Source organism: Silurus meridionalis, chromosome 21 (assembly GCF_014805685.1).
Source record: "Silurus meridionalis isolate SWU-2019-XX chromosome 21, ASM1480568v1, whole genome shotgun sequence".
Taxonomy (NCBI): Eukaryota; Metazoa; Chordata; class Actinopteri; order Siluriformes; family Siluridae; genus Silurus; species Silurus meridionalis.
Window position 1 is genome coordinate 13013760 of NC_060904.1, and position 21686 is coordinate 13035445.

A 21686-nucleotide genomic window follows, 5' to 3' on the forward strand; every position below is an offset into this window, starting at 1 on the left:
ACTCGCAATCAACCACTACCACATGAGTAAGTGTTAGATTATGTTTACATTATGGTAATTTACGGTGAATTTGTTTGTTAAAATAGGCTACAAATACTTTTTAAGTGCAGAAATAAGCAATTGAATGAGATCTCGGAATGGATTAACCCGTTTTACATTCATTCTTATGGGGGAAATTAGTTCAAAGGTACGAGCAAATGGACCTACAAGCAATTTTCAAGAATGAATTATTCTCGTCCAATGTGGTTTTACTGTATATCAGTGGCAGGCCATCAGTGCCAGTATGGCCTTCTGTGTTGGCCAAAACTCAATCAAAATTAGTGACTTACTTTTAAATATTTTTTTTGTCCATGAATATGTGTTAAATTATACCCAATAGTCTATTCACTCCATATCACAGCGTTTCTGTGTAAGTTCAGGTTGGAGTTTCTATCCACTCAGATTGCAGCTGTCACACCACGATGTTGCCGAGGTCAAATGTATGTGTCTGATGTTGTTCCTTTCAAATACCTACTTGCTTTTTTAGCATAAATGTCGAAAGTTGAAGACTGCGATCTGGCCACTCTGAGGCCCTATAGAAGGCATTTAAAAACGTCTGCATTTTCACGTCCTTTAATTGGATAGTCAGAGCGCACACTAGCCAGAGCTAGCAAATTGCATCTGTAGCAAACTACACAAGCTCAAAGATATTTGGTGAATTTAATAGCTGTTTTTTCATTCCACAATGACTGACAAAAGCGATTTGTTCACAAATACACTTACAAGGATATTTTTCAAGAAAAGCTGGACATCGGGAAGAAAGGTTGGCCAAAACAGTTCAAAACAGCTGTTAAGCTTTTTAATGAACCATTTATTTACCGTTTTTTTCCAGTAGAATTTGACAAAAATATATTAATTGCTTTAATTTCAAAGTGGGAAAAAATGCAAAAGAATGCATAGAAAACCAGGGGTCATTTTATAAGGTTAATATTACTGCTTCGACTAGAGATGATCTACAGTATGTGGGGGTGCAGCTGTGGCTGCAGTGAAACGAGACTTGTTCTATTGTGTTCACTGGGTTTCCTGCTTTAGTAATGCCATTTATTCTGTTATGCAGCACTCTGTTATACTGCATTTCTATATAATATGAATTGTTTCTATAGCCGTCGCATGATAATGATGGTATTAAGTGGTGAATTGATTCAGAAAGGACACCACTGAAGGTGTGAAATGCACAGCCCATCACTGCTGTATATAATATGCTTTACCTCTATATAACGAGTGCATTTTAAGAAACAGGCTCTTGAGTTGAGCAGGTCATACTCTGTTACTATCAACTCAACACTTCAAGCTTAAACACGTAGATCTGCGGTTTTTCAGCACACAGCAACTATTTTTGCCACACATAAACAAGCTTGATATACACATGTATTGAGAAAGAAACTCTCTGAGGAAGTGAGGTTAATTGATTTTCTTTAAGGTTAATTGAGTCTTTTGCAGTTAAGCTGTGATTCATTATTGCAAATACAAACACAGACAATTTTCTGTATTTTTTTTTTAACCAAAAAAGAATTTAGAATTAAACAGACACGAGTGTTTATACTGTAAATACACTCACACACCTATTTTTGGCCCCACTGGCACACTAGAAACAGCATTGTATTTGCATTTTGGCCTCTCATTTACACATAAATGGTGTCACTGTGTGAATAAACAACAAATTTATGTGCTAACAGTATCATGACTATTAAAAACAGTTTTCACTTTGTGGTCAGTAATTTCTTATTCAATAATGTGTTCGTAATTTAATTTTAACATGTACAATATACAATATGCATTATGATGATGCAAACTACAATGCAAAAGGTAATTCTGCAAAAGGAAATTTCATATACTACAGTATATTGTTTTATTTAAATCTTTTTTTTTAGAACCTTCAGCCAATCCTGATGATGACCAGGATAACCAACTATTTTAGAATTATATGTGTCAACTGAGACATCCAGTTTTGACATATCAGTTTTGGACACATGTTTGGGCTGGGGTGGTGCTGGCAACTTCACAGATGCTGTTGTAGACATAGCATCCTCCTGCAGACATGACATAGCTGCACATATAGCATGCATAGCAAAGCATGCATAGCAAAAGGCCACTCATTGAGCTTTTAGGTTGAGTTTTGGAAATATTTTGTTTGTAGACATGAGCATCCATACTGTACACACTCACTTCCAAAATCTATTTCAACCAATAAATCTATTTTAACCAGTAAGGAATGGACAGTTCATTAAATTTTCTAAACATTCTGTAATTATACAGTGAATTTTTTTTTAGGGGGACATTTATTTTGCATTGATTTCCTTATATCTAGGTTTTACTGTAGCTAAAAATGTTAAATGATATGCAATTATTCATCAGCATTTAACTGATCTTAAAAAAATAATTAAAAACATAACATTCTTTCATTTTTTTTTACTTCATCTACAGTGCCGGCCAAAAGAAACACATTAATGTTCCTTTTGTTCATATGCAACAGATATAACAGTTTGAAGATTTACTTTGATATAAATTTACAAATGTTTTACAAATGTAACTTTATTATCATTCAGAAATATTCCATTTTAATGAATAACAGCTTTACAGGCTCTTGACATTTCATTTCTCCAAACATTCAGCTGAAATACTTAGCCTTTTTTAAAAAAATAAATAAATAACACAATATTGTCCCTCACTAGTTGGAGATTTCATTCTGACCTTGTGATCCAGTTTATCCCAGAGCAGTTCAATACAATTGACATTGCATCTGGAAAGTATTTACAGCAATTCAATTTTTCCACATTTTGTTATGTTACAGCCTTATTCCAAAACTAATTAAATGAATTGTTTTAATTAGAATTCTACAAACAATACTGACAACGTCAAATACGTTTGTTTTTAATTTTTGCAAATTTACTGTATTAAAAATCACATACATAAGTATTCACAGCCATTGCCATGACACTCAAAATTTAGCTCCGTTTCCACTAATCATCCTTGAGATGTTTCTACAACTTGTTCGAAGTCCACCTGTGATAAATTTAGTTGATTGGACATGATTTAAAAAGGCACACACCTGTCTATATAAGTGTCCACAGTTAACAGTGCATGTCAGTGCAAAAACCAAGCCATGAAGTCCAAGAAATTGTCTGTAGACATCCAAGACGTGATTGTATCGAAGCACAGAAAATATTTTGCAGCATTAAAGGCCCAAATAAGTACAATGGCCTTAATCATCAATGAACAAGAACCTGATGGTCACTCTGAAAGAGTTCCAGCATTTCTCTGTGGAGGGAGAAGAACCCACCAGAAGAACAACCATATCTGCAGCACTCTACCAATCAGGCCTGTATGGTAGCGTGGCCAGACAGAAGCCACTCCTCAGTAAAATGCACATGACAGCTCACCTGGAAGGCTCTCAGATCATGAGAAACAAAATTCTCTAATCTGATGAAACTCTTTGGCCTGGATGCCAAGCATCATGTCTGGAGGAAACCAGGCTGTAACATTATAAAATGTGTAAAAAGTGAAGCACGGTGAATACTTTCAGGATGCACTGTAGGTGCAGTGACCGGGCACTCTATTTTATGATAGATAACGCTCAAGCTGACTGGTAACTCTCTAAGAGCTTGCATGTATGCTTCATTTTATTGTTTTGTTGTATGATGTAGTTGGTTCCAATTAGACGCAATCCAGCATGGTGCTAAAGTATGAAATGGTTCAATATTCCTTTTACCTGGATTAAGTCTCCAACCTTCCCTGCTCCCAAACTATTAAGTTTTTACCTCCATGTTTGACTGTGGGTGTGAGGCGGTCAGAGTGTTTTCTGTCCTACATTAGTTCTTCCATTTGTGCAAAAAATGTCAAATCTATCAACATAATTTTCTTCCAGTCAATCACCTTCCTATTCTTACCTGTTTTTACCTTTTACTTTTTGTTTGGTGTATTTAAACAAAAGGAACATGCATGTGTCTCAAAGAATAAAAAACTATGTTTCCATACTTTTGACAGGTTCTGTATGTACCTGAGTCTGGAAAAGATTCAATTCGTAAGGAAAAAGTCATGCAACCTAATAAAAGTTGGCATATCTAGTCAGACAAACAGTCTGCATTTAGAGTATTTCCGAAATATTTTCGCAAATACGTTACTGTAAGATGGGACATTCGATTTGATTGTGAGAAATATAATAGATAAGAAACACGTAACTGACGGTGAGGGCTGGTCCATGTGAGCAGATTATATGTCAAAGAGCCTATAAATCTCCATTTGTGCCCCCAACCATTAACCTGAGTGATTTCACGTGTATACCAACATGCACGTGTGCGCTCACACACACATATACACACAGCAGACCTAAGGGCTTCATCACTTATCCTCTTTTCATGGAGCATGTCATCTCCTTCCTCCTTGCTATCCACTGCTCTCCTCCACTTGATCACAAATCTAAATTTAGCTTTGCAGATGTATGAGAGTCTGAGAATATGGAGGTCGATTTGTCACTTTAACACATCCCCATGGCTCAAAACAACAGATGTTAGCTCTTAGCATCTCCCCATGGTTTCTTGAAAATATATGACCAACAGACATGTTGCCAGGGTTATTTAATAATGCCGCAATGCTCCATAACTATGCAGCCTTCGTTATGACTGATTCATAATTTAGCTATTGGGGGAAAGGACAGAGTGGCAGACATTTAAACACAGAGCCGTGTATTAAATATTGGAGCCTGTAGCCTTGTCAAGGTGTCTGTTAATGATTTGCTTTGGTGTCATATGCCTCTACCTACTTCTGCATAATTGAATTTTAATCCATATAAAATGAATACATGCTCATAGTTAGTAGTGCAGCAAACCTGTTGGGAATAATTTGTGTAGTGATACCTAATCTGGCAAAGAGTGAAAAGGAATGGACGGACTTCAAGCCTGCGGTTGTTTGGGTAGCGTATGAAGGACAAGACTGAAGACTCCACAAAACCAGGTTACTCCATCCACATGCAGTTCAGTTGCTGCAGGGCTCTAACCCCATTTCCCATACGATATTACAACCTTCAAACATGGTTGCCCTGGACTCAAACTCCCAAAACACACTTGCACACTTGCAATCACCCTTGTACTGATTATTATTTACAATTGAATTGAATTCAGTTTTATTTGTATGCCGCTTTTCGCAAAACATTTTCACAAACCAGCTTTACATAAATAGAGAGGTTATACAGTAAACATTTTATATTTATATGTTTGTTCCTATAGGTTTATCCTTAATCAGCAAGCCAGCCAGGGAAAAAATTCCTGAGATGGAATGAGGAAAAAAAACTTGGAAAAAAAACCTTGAGAGGAACCAGACTCAAAAGGGAAACTGTAGTCTTAAGCCATTGTGGCAGACTTTTTATGTTAATTACAGTCCAAATCCATATATGCTTTTTTTGAGCTGCTCATTAACGTATGGATCTATAGGTTGTGTAACCATCTTCAGCTGCACAGAGTGGTTTTCAAGTGAAGAGAACTCCATCCAGAGAAAGACAGAAACACTGGTCATTGGTACCTCAGGAGCATGTTAAACCTTGACAGATAGGAAAAGAGTTAGACCTGATTCTTCACTCACTCACAGCCACAGTTTAAAACAACTTTGATTCCTTTTGCTCACTACAAAGTAGTACCCTCAGTAGCTTTAGTTCTTGCTATTTACCAAGCCTTAGTTCTTAAGGTTTACTCCCAGTTCAAATTTCAGGTGTTGTTTTACTCTTGCATTGCCTTGTTTGTGTTGTTCGCCTGTTTTCTGTTCAAGATTTTGGAACCTGATTGGCATGTAGCCACCATGGACATTAAGTCACTTCCTTATACTGCAGTTGCATCCATGTCTACTTATATTAAATAGAACTGGGCATAGGTTCTATACCTCGGAGTGGGCACAAGGTAAATATCTGAGAGCTTTGATGAAAAAAGTGCTCTTTCTATCAGCAAAAACATGCAGGGGGGTTTAGAGTGGACCAGGAAATTAACATATTTTTTTCCCTTTGCTTTTCAGTGCCTGTGCAAACATTCAGGGAGATGGGGCACCATTCCAGTGGAGCTGAGAGTTGACAGCAAAGAAAGAGAGAAAGAGCATGAGAAAGAAAAAGCAAGAGAGAGAGAGGGAAAGAGAGAGAGAGATCCCTATGGCTCTTAAATTAAATTCCTATCGTGTCCGTGCAGAAACAGAATCCAGTGGTGCTTATTGGCATCCTCCAACAAGAGGGAAATTAAATTTCCCTGGCCTGTTTCATGTCCGCTTCTGTTTCATTTTACTTTACCCCTTTTACTCTGTTTTCAGATTGTGCCTTTTTTTTATTGGTGGGTTAAGTACCCTCCATTGCCTCTAATTTGCTTTGGTATAAAGTGAGAATATAACAATCCTGATGTCAAGAGCTTTTCTCAAAGGCTTACCTGACAGATTGGAGCATAAATGCTTTATTTCACTTTTTATTAAGAAATATCTTTCGATATATAATAATATCTTTTTTTGGCTATATGTACGGTTCCTGTCAAGAGTTTCGGAAACGCCTAGTCCTTTTTGTTTGTATGCAACAAACTAGGTAATTTTACAGTATAAATATTACAAGATGGTTAACACAGATGTTAAACTTAATATTTTTTTAAATCCTCACTTAGCATGAATAAAAGCTTCAAAATCTCATGGCATGCTGAGAATTTGTTTCTTCAGACATTCAGCTGAAATTTTTTACATTTATGCCATTTGGCAGATGCCCTTATACAGAGCGATTTTTTATTTCATTCATACAACTGAGAATTTATGGCGATAAGGGCCTTGCTCTGGGGCTTTGCTGGGGCTGGGATTCAAACTCACAAACTTGAGATTCAAAGTCTAATGCCTTAACCACTAAGCTACCATCTCAATATAATTGCTATGCTTCTTGTAAATCTTTCCGAAGGTATTTTATGATAATTGGAGATTATCCTTCTTTTTTTCCTGATAGGATTTAGGGTGTTACTGGGCAGGCCATTCCATGAAAGATACAACACAACACTTCAGTCAGATGGAGTGGAACTTAGCAGTTTAAGTTTGATTAAACTTCCAAATCAACAAATTATTTTTTAAGCATTTTGTGCATTTTTTTTATCATGTTTCTTTTGCCTGTGTGCAGTGTAAATCACGAGTACAATAATCCAATGGCAAAAACAAACAAACAAACAAACAAACAAACATAGCAAAGAAAACAGCGGCCTCAAATTGTACTTAGCAATAGATGTTAAAGTGCATTGTCGTTAGGTTTGATGCTCAATGCCGTTCGAGTGCATTTGCGTAATTATGCAAGTAATTATGTTTTATATAAAAAATGGCACATCAGCCTTTCAAACCTTTAAGCACAGTGTACATACGTACGCCAAATTCCTCCATCACCCTCTGTGTACATTATTTTATAGCGACAAGTAATTTTTTTTCTGGCTCATATTTTTTGTTACATAACTTTAACTGACATTTTATGCAGTGCTAAAGTGAATTTCATGCCTTCTGCATAAATTAGCACAATGCTAATATACCCTCATCCATAGCAAGTTCCAGAGCAAGTAACTGCTGTATAAAGACAAGACTGCAGGGCAACACGTAAAGATAAATGCAAAACTGAAAAATACGTGTGTTACCTGCAAAAGTGTGTTCTATCACTGAGCTGACGTGGAGTTCAGCTTACTTCTGATACAGACTTACTTTAAGATGGAGTTCGAGTGGGAAAAGTTCGTCACAGGAAGAAAGAGAGAGTGGTGTAAGTATGGCGCGGCAGTGTGTTCGGCCCATATGCGTCCTCGATGATGTTGTTTATCTTTCTCACTGGGTTGAAGAGCCAAGCCATCTGGTCTCAGCTATGGACAAGCTGATGACTACAGCAATAACACACACCCAGATGGGGCAACACCTGTTAGACTCAAACACACACTTTGTCGTTTGAGCGCAGAGCCACATTGAAGGAAAGTTGATATTAAGTGTTATACATAGCAAATTAAACCAGAGATGCACCTTGTGGCGATGAACACCATAGGATAAAAGCTCGCCTAATAATCTGTTCTATCAAAAAACCTGGCAGATTTCTCCTACTGTGGTTGTCAATGCCCCTGATTCATCCTGATTTGAGCTTGAGTTTTGGATGCTCCTAAATCTGCATTTTTCAAATAAAGTAAGCAATGAAGTAACATCCCTTATTCAGTGCTAAATTTTTAAATCGAGTCTTGTTTTTATTGCATCATACTACATTTGATATTACAGAGAAAAATAATGCTATTTCATACTTCAGGCCTAAACCTTTTTTGTTCAAACCCTAAACTTTGAAAAAAGGTTTGGGATTTAAACAAAAAAAAAAAAATCAGTAGTGACCTTTTACCCTCCCCTATAACATATTGACCCATACTTGATTATGGTGGTACACACACTATATTAATATATATGCTATAAAATCCATTATCATTGTTAATTTTTTATGCTAAGCTGAACCGTGCAACACTGAACCTTAAAGCAACGCTCAAACGGATACTGTTTTATTTATAATATATATCTGCATGCGGCTTGCTACCCAATTATGTCTTCTATTTTTCCTGTTAAAAAAAATGGACATTAGAATTTTAAATTGAATGCCTCAAACTTGGCGCTCTCTTCGCTGGTTAGATTTATGGCAATAACTTTGAATCGAGCAATACTAGACATTGCTTCTGCAATATGTGATTGTATCACCACAGTATGAACTTGTTTCTATTGTCACAATGTTTCTTTGTGCCTTTTGCTGCCTTCTTGTCCAGGTCATTGATTATTAACTAATATACTAACCTCAGCAGTATAACTACATATTGGTGATTTGAATAATGTGAATAGGAAACCTAAAGACCCAACTCTGACACATTCCCAACCCAACACTTACTGTGTTTCATTTTTCTGCACATCATATATTTTTATAAGTTGGTTTTCTATTGTTAAAGGCACACAGTGAGGGAACCCCCTACTTCACACAAAACTGTGAAGAAAGTGTTGGGTTATGCTTGTAGTCTCATGACGGATTCTCATTTAGAATACTCGATTTATGTATTTAATTTAAAGTAGCAAGGAACAGCATATATTTCTGAAATGTACTGAAAAGAAAGATATTATACATAATATTGTAATGAGAAAAAAATTCCCAAAATTAAAAATTGCACAGAAAAATTAACAAAAGTACAGATATTTAAAAACAGTTACATAAATACCAATAAGTAACCCACGGATTCGTCCCCAGACCCAGGGCCTTACTCTCAAACAACTCATAATAGCCTGATTTGGCTTTACAAAAAATATTTTCAGGTTGTAAACCAGTCCAAACTAAGATAAAAATGCTTACATGATTGTGTAAATGTAAACTAACTGCATTAGCTATATTGACAGTTTGTTAAACATTATGATTATTTGGACCGTGTTTGTTTGGGACTTGGGATTAAAGATTTAGCTACTGAAAAATGAATGAATGAATGAGTGAATAAAATCATCAATTACTAGATTCATTTTATTTATCAATTAAACGCATTTTTTGATCCGTGTTAATACTACATTTGTAGTCAAGGGTGGACAAAGTACACGGTTCTTTCATTTGAGTAATTGTCCAAAAGTAAAAGTATTGATCTGTCATAGTTATATTTTAATTAATAATACAATTCAGTATGCACATCATGCCTTTTTTAAAAAATGGGTTTTGTATTGTTTAATGCATACAATAAGAGAATCCTTACTCTTCACAGAACTCTAAGGAAAGTGTATGGCTTTAGTTGTGGTCTCATGACAGATTCTCATTTAGAGATGCAATTTATGGATTTAATTCAAAGTAGCAAGAAAAAGCTTTTTTTCTTAAATATAGTGAAGTACAAAGGAAGATATTATGTATTTTTAAAAAATTTGAAAAATATACAGAAAAATGAAGAAAAGAACAGATATTTTAAAAGATTTACATAAATACAGGTAAATATGTATTGCCTCAATTCACCACTGTCTTAACACTGTCATTTTTAACTTTGGAAAGTTTTCATTTTCTTTTTGCACCCTTTTAATACATTCTACAATGGCACGTTATGCTAGAAACTTTGAAAGCGCCTCAGAAGAACTCTTAATAGAGAGACAAATGTTCAGACAGAATGTGTGAAGAGATAAGGATAAGGGTCCTTATCTGAAAAGGCTTCATTTCAAACCATTGTTATTGATGGCGTATTTTTTTAAATAAATGCCTTGATTAATAATAATCCCTTTCCTAAAGATCAGCACGCATTAGAAGGCAATAATAATTGAATATGAGCATACACTACTACACCTACAACTACAACTACAAGGTGTGAAAAAAGAAATACTGATTGCTATAGTGTACACAAAGGAAAGGGTGTATAACCGGTCAAATGCAACCTGATCAAACTGGACATGTTTATATCAAATGACACATTAACTTAAGGTGTGAGAACGAGAGGCTTCTAGCGCTACTATTTATATCATGAGATTTTTGTATGGCAGTTTAAGTAGATAAAGTGGTGACTATGTAGGTGAGAATAACCTGATATTCTAAATTTTCTTCATTCTGGCAAAAGCTTAACATTTTAAAAAAGACTTTTCTTCCATATGACTACTTTATATAAGTAATCTTTTAGCTGTCCAAGCATTTACGCCTCATAAGATTTATACAACCTTTCATTTATTTAGTTTTATATATAAAACTGATCTCTTATTGCCTTTCATATTGCAGCTGATCTTTTTAATCTTTCTGTGTGTTTGTGTGTGTCTGGCTGTCTGTGAAGGAACTACAGCTGGATTTGCTCATTGTCTTGGGTTTTAAGGGGCAATCGATCACCGAAAGAAGCACAAGACCCAGGAAATGAGCCAGTTATCCAACAGCATAAGTTGTCTCCCAGGAATGCATTGTGTTTGTGTGGAGCATACCACTAGACTGTGACCTTTACCTCTACAAAATATATGCCAGAACAAAAGTAACAGCAAACAAATACTACAACAAGAAAACCTGGGCAGTGTTAATTCTATATCAGCAAATTATGCTTGCTATTTAATGCATGATGATCTGTGCAGACATGCTAGCAGTACCTGTTAGTATTTAATGTGCAGTGTTTCAGTAATGAGTTGAATATGAAGTTCAGCCAAATATGAAGTATGGAGGATATTCTAAATATATAGCGTGGAGTGTAAAAATTCAATGCTTGTAGCTGTAAAATATCTGTATGTGAATTTTGACTTAAACTTAATTCCCACTCACTCTTTTCTATTGCATGAAAGCTACCAACCAGGGAGGATCAAGGCTGAGTTGCTTCCTCTAAAACACACACACGAAGCCAGCAAAACCTTTTAGGGCAGCATAATATGAATAAAAGAGTTATTTGCCATCTGCTGCATACATGAGCTTGCATAAGCCCATGATTGGACAAGTCTCTTACCTAGAGATTAAGGCCATTTTTGCCATTATCATCAGATTGTACATTGAACATCAGATTGTGTATGCTAATATTCTGATTGTACCTTTCATTAAACAAATGCAGTAGGCAATATGTACATATAGTAGGCAGGATGTCTTGGAAGCAGGAAAAAAGTTGGCAAGAGTAAAACTGTGTGACTTTGATCTAAGAAAGTTTTTCCTTCCCATAGTCGCCCCAGGCTTGCTCATCAGGGATAATTACACATCATTCACCTTGATTCTTTAACTCTGTAAAGCTGCTTTGAGACAATGTTCATTGTGATAAGCGCTATAGAAAAAAACTTGACTTGACTTTACTTTGAGAAGGGAAAATTGTGATTTGAGAATGGGCAAATTTTACAAAGAGGAAAACAAATATGAAAGTTTTACTGATTTCATACTACATGAAATAATCTCAATAATATACAATTGCTTACATGGTTACTGTGAACGTAAATTAAAATACAAACCATGTGCATGAGCTATATTGACTGTTTGCCAAATTTAAAGTTTATACCAATCATTTTTGTATGATTCTTAATAGGGATTGAGAATTTTGGTTACTGAAAATGAATGAATGACTAAATAAATGGAAAAGTCTGTATTATCTATGCATATTTTCTAGCAGTTCAAAACACATGTAGCTGTTCATCCCATGTGTTTATACACTATTTCCTTACTTCCTTGATCACATATCAAAGGAAGAGAAATACCCATATACTAGTGGCGGGCCTTGCATTTGGTACCTGGGCCTTCAGTGGGGACTTACACGACTTAATCCAACACTTAATACCACCACTATCACGTCGCAATTGTAGAAACAAAAACACAATTTAACAACGCGTGGCATTACAGATAGAGAGACATTTTACATATGGAGGGTGAATACCATTTAACTAAAGCAGTGGTTGTGCTCGTATTCACTGGTCTGGAAGTGGTGAACGAACCCTTCTTGAGGTGACTATGGTAAAAGGGCCAGCAGTACAGACTTTGAAGGCCCTGGGCAGATTAGATTTACATGGCAGCAAATAGAGGCTGAAATCTGATTGGACCAAGTACAGTTACAATTGTACATTCTATGTAAAGATCAATTGAAGGGGTTCTAGTGGCTGATCCAGAATTAATAATTCAGTTATACCCTTTGGTTTTTTTTAAATTTGCTTTTAAACTGTATTTTCATGCTTTTCAGTAATTGTTTATTGGTCTTTTTCATCTACCAATTTCAAAAGATAATAGCCCCTAAAATAATAGAATGTATGCTTTCTTTTTATGGTAATGTGTGTATCCATGTGTGTGTGTGGATGCTGTGTATGTGTGGGCATGTACAATAAAGCTGTAACACTTTCTATTCACCATTAACACCCACATGTATCTGTTCTAGGGGTGGAATGTTATGAAAGATTCATTGCATAATCTGTGTATAAACAAGTTGTTGGTATATTGCGATATCTCCTTATAAGTTAAAAACCGTTAACCACATCTAAAACATGTATGAAGTCTTTTTTACATTTTGGCATTCCTATTTATTTATTTAAGTGTGAGAAACATGTCATGAAAATTTGGGGTATTTCTGAGAGTGCTGCCTCTATTACATTGTTTATATTGATTTGGTTTGGCAGTCTGGAAAAAACCTGCCATTGTGGATGAATTCTGAAAGATGATGTAATTGGAAAAAAAAAAACTTTGACTCTAAGGAAAAAAAAATACACTTTATGGACAAACATTTGTTGATACTTAACCATGAGATGCTTTTTGAGACTCCAATTTAAAATTTCGTCTCCATTCACTATTATAATAACCTCCACTCTTCGGGGGAATATGTTCCACTAGAATTTGGAGTGTGCTTATGGAAATCTTCTTCTTCTTCCATATAATCATTACATTTAAAATTTACATTTATGAAAATTGCCAGGTGACCTACAACTAAGAAGACTTGGCCCAGGAGTGGAAGTTTGGCAGTTCTGGGATTTGACTATGTGACCTTCAAATCCAGAGTCCAATGCATTAACCACTGAGCTACATGTACCACCTACCAAATGAGTAAAGTCAGGGTACTGATTTACTGCAGTGCAGTCAACAATTTAATTCATCCTTGAAGTGTTCAATAGGGTTTAGTTTAGAGTTCTATATTGGCGTACTCAAGATATATGGTAACAATTTGGGAAAGAAGCACATGAGGGTTGAAAAGTCTGGTGTCTGGAAATGTTTGTCCATATACTGTTATTTATCGCTGTAGTAATATTTTATTTACTTTCTAATTGTCCCTATTAATGCTTTCCCACTTGATCCTAAACTATTATGTAGTGTATTTTTAGAGTAACCCTGGAACAGGAAATTCAGAGTAGGCAGTATACAGTCATCAAGCATACAGTCTAGTTTTAGATGTACCTTTTGTTCAACTGTGTTCAACATTGGATACAAATCCCAACCATAGTATATCTCAAAAACAACACCAATGACTTGAAACTAGCCCAAAAGATTTGGCCAATAAAAATATTGGAAGTGAAAAACATTTTTCTTTTAGTTTTTCACAATCTTTGTGGGTGGGAAACAAGGTCACCGTGGTGCACACACATGTCTGATGTACAGCCATTATTCAATTCCTTATACCATTTCCCCTTTACTTCTCACAATCTTTGTAATAAATCTAACAATAGAAATGATTTTGGTCTTCACAGACACGCTGACTACACTTTCGGCAAAAAGTTTTAACTTTCCTAAATTCGGTTTAACTTATAAAAAAAAAAAAAAGAAAGAATATTGGGGTATTTTTAAACTATCCCAATCTGGCAACTCCATTATCTATCTTGTCCACTGCTACTCTCCCAAGCATGGGCAATGTTATTCATTTATTAATGGGCCCCTATTAGAACTATTATAAAAACTCTATGCAATATAATTGGAGTAGCATCTGTACTGGCCCACTACTGTGCATCATGTAGAACAGGGGTGTCAAACTCAATTGCACAGGGGGCAAAAACTCAAAGCACACTTTAGGTTGCGGCCCCGAACAGGATAAACATTTATTGAAAAATAAGTGTTTTTTTTTTTGTACATAAATATGAATAAAAACAGACAGAAATATTATTCCAGAGTAAATAAACTTTAAATAACTTAAAATATTTTGTTCTCCATAAAAATATATCATGTCAAAATAATACAAATTTAAAATATGAACATGCTGCAAAAAACCCTGAACATATAAAATTACAGTTTGTGCTTTTCAGCAAAAATTAAAATAACAACATATTAAGACATTCAGTTTTCTTTGCTCTTATGCCATTTTGTCAAAGCTGGATGCTTGGCATCTTTTTTGGCAATTTCACAGCAGCTTCACTTTGTGATTTTGCTCTGGTAAAAACATCTGCTGAAATGTCACATTCTTTTTTAACTCTTCTATTTTCTGTATCTTCCACTCTGCATTCAGGTTTTTCAGATTATCCTGATGTTTTGTCTCGTAGTGCCGTCTTATATTCAATTCCTTAATTACAGCCACATTCGCTCCACTAATAAGACACACGGGTTTACTGGCAATGTCAGTAAACATATACTCAGAATCCCATTGGTTTTGAAAAGCTCTGTTTTCAAAATCAACTTTTCTCTTCGCCATTGTAAGGGGCTAGCTTTGCAATAACTTTACAATAGGGTTGTATACTTCAACAGAAGCTCGACTTGATTGATGCAGGAATGTTCCCAGGTAGCCTAGCGTTCAGCAAGTGAGCTGAAGCACTGCATTATGGGATCTGTAGTTTGTGTGTTATCAGCGCTTCATATCGCCGGGCCATTAATAACAATAATAATAGATCTACATTAAATGATCTCGCCTTAAGTTTGACACATATGATCTAGAAAGACAAGACGATCGACTAAACGTTGTTATATTTGTCAAATAGCAATGTTCTGTAAAATTCTGTACATTTGTAATCACTCAAACAAGGTATTTACTATTTTAAAGAAATTAAACTGTTAAATACTTGGCTTCAATAATTGCTCTTACTGTGATTTGCTAGATCCTGGCATGATTTATTTTGTCAGACAGGTTCTGTTTAAGTGATTTCTTGATTCAACAGGTCTGGCAGTAATCAGGCCTATGTGTGACAGTTGAAATTTAACTCAGCTTTCCAGAAAATCCAGGTTAATCACAGTTTATTCATTATCTAGCAAGAGGGCAGTTTCTTTTTCACAAAGGGACAGCCAGGTTTGGACAGCTTTTTTTCCCATAATAATTTAAATCATCATTTAAAAACTGTATTTTGTATTTACTAATGTTTTCTATATGTAATATTACAATTTAGTTAGATGATCTGAATCATTTAAGTATAACATGCGAAAAAATAAAAAAATCAGAAATGGGAAAATGATTTTTCACAGCACTTTAATGGATGCTCTGTGGGCCTTTTTGACAACTTTTCTGAACTCAATTAATACATTTAGTAATAAAAAAAGAGCACATTCTGCCTCATATCTATATTTGCATTTGTTGAGAATACAGCCTAGAAAAATATTTGTGTTTAATTACATTTTAATAAAAAGACAATAATTTTGTACGAACAGCTGAAGGCTAAGAATAAAGGCGAGTATAAAGATGTAACATAGCTTTCATGATGAAATTATTTTAGATCATATTTTATTTAAGACCATCTGTGTGGCTTTCAATGGAATGAAAGCATTATGTGAAATTTGGTCCCCTTTCACTATTATTTTCTGCTTATATAGTAGTCACTTATACAGTGAGCCCTGCGAGGTTATTACTTATTTCATATATTTAATGCTGGGTCCTTCTTGGTTCCTTCAGCCCTTTTTTATACTGGCTCATTATTAGAAAAATGGCTGCGTCTGACATCTATAGGAAAATTATTAATCAAGTAGAAAGACTCCATAATAATCCTAACTTTTTTCATTTAATGAAAGGATTATGGGAGATCAGAGAAAATTACAAATTAGAGGTAGGAGTCATTTTATTTGGGCTGACAGTAATAAGGGTCTGTGGCATACAGACGGTGTAATTGACAGGAGAAAAATGAATTTAAAAGTTTTCCTGGAGTGAAATACCCCATGGTTCAAAGTTCTTCTTTTTTTTTTTTTAATCATTTAGTTAAATATGGGGTCATTCAGTTTGTGTTGTATACCCTTGCACACCAGATGGTATGTATTAAGTGTTACGGGGGTCAGCTCACAGGTAGACTCAGCAGTCAAAGGCATGTTGCTATTCAAAGTCAAATACATATTCAGACAGAGGTCAAAACAGGAAAGCATGTGACTAGAGAACATTAAAGGGAAAAAAATCCAACCTGTATAATAACCTTGGTAATTCACTTCAATGTGATCTGCAACGACGTCCAAGATTTTCTTTTCAACAACATGTTGAGACATGTTGAGAGCTAGACCGACTAGTGGGTAAAAGTATCCTGTGTTACACACAATGCATTTCACCTGTTGGAAAGTAGCCTTAAAGGAATTATTCTTTAATCTATATAATAAATAGTAATTTAATCTAGCTCTCAAAATCATCATAAACTTTATCCTAATACACTGATTGTGTACAACCTGATTTTACCAACATTTTACAAAGCTTTCTTAAGGCCAACATCTTCATGTCAAAAACTTCAAGTCAATTCAAGTCAAGTCAAGATTTCGAACTAAAGGTTCAACCAGCACCAGCTAAAAAACATGCTATATTATTATTATATATAAACATATATAGACATCAACAGAAGCCTTCATTCATCCCTTGTGGATTTATGTGACGTAACATAATCTGCAATGTTGTCTGCATATGTTACAATTTTATTTAGTATAATTTTTTTATTATTATTCAACCAATCTGGTTATAGAAACTGTAGGTTGCTGTTATTATAACTTGCACTTACTTTAAAATTGTGCGCTATAAGAATTATTGAATATAATGTAACTACTAGGTGGTATTAAATAGTTTCGACACTGGCTTGGTATACAAGAAATTACTTTTTTTTTTACTTTATCAGCTTCAAAATAATTCAATGGCACAGCACTACAGTGCTCCCAGTGTTTCTGCCACTTCTGGAATATGTCCTGGAAGTGTCAAGCACTTTCTGCGATTCTCAATGGTGTCAAAATGGCGACCTTGGAGCCGGACCTTCATCTTCGGGAATCGAGCGAATTTCGCAGCCAAATCTGGCAAATAGGGTGGGTGCGAAAGTGAGATCATGTGGGTTGTTCTCCCTGGTTTTGATATTTTCAGGGGTTAAGCTCATTAAAGGTCTTCCTGATGTTCTTCTGCTCTTGAAGTGCGTGTCACTCAAAACACCTTGAACGACTCTTTGGAGCATCGCCGTGTGCCAAACGTATGTCATGTCAAACGTCTCTTTCGCAGATTTGCCCAGTTTCATGCAGAATATCAGGTTTGCTCTTTGTTCTAATTTGCTGTCCATAATGAAATCGCAGACACAGTAAGGCACGTAGTAAGAATAGCACCAGTTACAGTAGCACAATTAGTCTTGAAACTTTTTAATAGCACCTCCTAGCTAGGATTAGCAACTAGTTTATGTTGCCTTACCTGAAATTACTGACTGAATGTCTCCATAAGAACACTCCTAATCTAGTGTAACATCTTCCCAGAAGAGTGGAGGATATCGTAACAGCAATTGGGGACTAAATGTGTAATAGGATATTCAAAAAGAACATCCAAACCTCATGGTGAGGTGTCCCTAAACTTTTTTTCCATATAGTGTAGCAAGCTATGAAAGTCAGACATATTATGTGTCTGCTTGTTTTTTTGTTTTTTGTTTTTTAAACCAGACAAAATTAAGGAGTAAATATACAGAAGTTAATGAGACATACATTCTTCTACTTTTTCTTCTTCTCCTTCTTCTTCTTGTTTTGGCTGCTCCAATCCCTGCCAGCCCTATCCTCAGCATTCATCTTCCTATATACCCCATGTACTTCCTCTGCACATGTCCAAACCATTTTAATCTAGCCTCCCTCACCTCGTTCCCAAAATGCCCTACATGCGCTGTCACTCTAATAAACTTGTTTCTAATCCTGTCCATTCTCATCACTTCCAATGAAAATCTCAACATCTTCAGCTCTGCTACCTCCAGCTCCACTTCCTGTCTTTTACTCAATGCCACGGTCTCTAAACCATACAACATAGCATGTCTCACCAGAGTCCTATAAACTTTCCCTTTCACTCATGCAGATACCCTTCTATCACAAATCACTCCTGCCACTCTTCTCCACCCACTCCACCCTGCATGCACTCTTTTCCTCACTTCTCTAACACACTCTCCATTACTTTACACTACTTGGCTCTTCTCAACTTGCTCCCTACTCTCACCACAAATCTCAATATCAATATCTCGATATCTTACCTTGTCCGTCAACCTGTCTGTGGTGCTCTTCCTCAGCATGAAACCATACTGTTGCTTACTGTTGGTCACCTCATCCCTTAGCCTGGCTTCCACTACTCTTTCCCATAACTTCATGGTGTGACTGATCAACTTTATTTCGCTGTAGTTACTGCAGATCTGCACATTATTCTTAAAAATCGGTACCAGCACACTCCTTCTCCATTTCTTAGGCAAAATTAGACATACAGTATTGAGACTTATTACAAAAAAAGAAGTTCAAAAGAAGATCTGAGCCATGATCAAAATGTAACTACCGAAAAGTTGAGGGGAAAAAAATAGGAAAAACTAATTTGTTGTATTGAATAACATCTTTCAATGTACTGAGCTGATTTTGAGGTCTTTAAACAAAAGTATATCAGCACCAGTGAGAATATGTGAGAGTGAGAGTGAAAGGTGAATGACCCGACCCAAGGCTGAATTTGTTTTTCCTCCAAGAGTTCATACATGACATCCAAATGAAGAACACCCAGTTCTCACTGAAGAAAAAAATAGTTAATTAAAGTAGGCAAAAATCATGTAAATACTGTATTTTTTCAAAAAGGTTTTGAATTTGGACAGCATGCCCCATGCGATCAATGTCATTAGATCATAATATATGCATAGAATGTATAATACTTTCATCAGACTGTGAATTTGATAATGGCATAATGCCAATATTCCTTGCTCGTAAGAGCAGTGTGCTCCCAAAGCAAAAATGCTACTTCTAATTCAACCCATCGTTTTATTGGTTAAAAAGAAAAGAAATCAGTTCTCGAGATAAGCCATGTCTCTGATTAAGATCAGCCTCTTCCCATTTGCTCAAGGAACATCTAAATCCAGTTATGTCTGAGTTCTGAATACAGATGCAAGCCATTTTGGTATTAAATCCTTAACACAACTCAGAATACAAATCATGACGTATTGATCAATTGCAAGACCTTTTCCTTACATTAAAAACAGAAAAGAAATGTTGCATTTCTGCAAATTCTAAGCTAGAGATCTGATATCTCATCCTAAAAAGAAGTAAAAAGTGCTACTGCTACTTTTCTACTAAACTACTAAAGTCATCTGATCTAGTGTATTGCTAAGAGTTAGCGTATTACAGAAGCATCTGTCACCTAAATATGTCACAACAGTATTTTTGTTTTTTTAACTTTTTCTCAGTTCTATGATTTTGTTTATCAAATTTGGCTTTACTCGCCCAACACTAATTATCTGGCTGTATACTTTTTATTTTCTATATTTTACAAACACCTTTACAACAAAGTAACATATCTGGTGTGTGGTCATGTTGTTTTATGATATGATATAGGAACCAACCCCAGCCATTAGGGTTGCACAAGCCTTAGTGCCGGTCCCAAGCCCGGATAAATGGGGAGGGTTGCGTTAGGAAGGGCATCCAGCGTTAGGAAGGGCATCCAGCGTAAAAAAATGCCAAATCAAACATGCGGATGGTCCGCTGTGGCGACCCCTAATGGGAGAAGCCGAAAGAAAGTTTTGTAACAGGTTGCATGATTCAGCAACAGGTCGCTCGTGGAATATTTCCTGTGAATAAATCAGTGTTTTCTCACCTCACTGATTATAAACACTTTCTTTAGTTCAACCCCATGATGGCAGAATGAAATATCACATAAAAAGGTGTACGGTTTAGAACAAGCAAGGATTGTGTTAGGAAAAGCTTCCAGTGAACTTTACGCATTTAACAGATGGCTTTTGTTCACCTCATCTACATAGAGCCATAAAAATGCGGCGCTAGACACTTGGGGTCCCATTTATCAAACTCGTGCTCTGAACAAGTTAGAATTCTCTGCATAAGAATGACTAGTATGCACTACAATATAGCAGCCAATTTTTGTTTTTAAATAACTCCAAATTTGCATATATGGTTAAATTTTTATGGCTCTGTATATGCAATCTATTAACCTCTGTTACATTTGGAGAGTGTGCAGTGGTGGGAAAATGTCTCATTATTGTCTTCTCCACTACTGTACTAATGTACTGTGTTCAGAGTGATACGAATGGATGTAAGACATGTCATTATTCGGCTCATAGCTGGTTGGGAAATGCCAGACTTGTCTCCAATGCCTCGTTGAAATGTGCCTGTGGCTAAAAACCATTGTGTAGGAAAGACTTCAGTGTGCACACAGATGCTATTGCTGCTTTTTGTCCAGCTTTCCAAAAGTTGCCCAAGTTTCTGGCAGAGGTTGACATAAAATTGCAGTAAGGCAGAAATCGGAAATCAGGCCCAAAACTTGAATCAGGTACAAAATCTGGAATCTGATTGAATGTTATCACATTCAAAGAAATGTTTTCTTTCCTAAGTGTGAATCATTCCTCCATACTCTGTGCATCCTTTTTATGATTTCATAGTTTGCCAACATTACTATTTCTATTAGTTTAAAAAGATAAGTGCAGAAGAACAGCACTTTTGGAATGGCAGGCATTTCATTGTGCAGTAATACTTTTTAGTAATAATTGCTTCTAATCCTATAAAAGCCTAATATTCAATTGTTAATAACGAAAATAACATTTTTAACAATCGGTAATAAGGAATCAAAATGACAAACTGAATTATTTATGCGACCGTCACTTGATGTACAGAATACTTTGCATACAAACAGCTGACATTTCTTGATATTTTCTACAAAACAATTTACATAAGCAAATGATATCCCAATGACATCTATCTATGATACATATTTTCGATGATCAAGCAAACTAAACTTCAAATCATGCTTTGTTCACTAAATTACTGTATCTCTCATTTAGTAGAACAAGAACAACAGAAAATCCAGTGTGCTGGTTCAAAGGTGTACCCTTGTAGCCCTTGAAATACCAAAATGCATTGGGTTGTT

General features: G+C 35.6%; 1 protein-coding gene across 2 annotated transcripts in view; it reads right to left on the reverse strand.

Annotated features, from left to right (window-relative positions):
* Positions 1 to 21686, reverse strand: part of LOC124375660 (zinc finger protein 804B) — a 128456-nt gene that overhangs the window by 31962 nt on the left and 74808 nt on the right. The window lies entirely within an intron of this gene.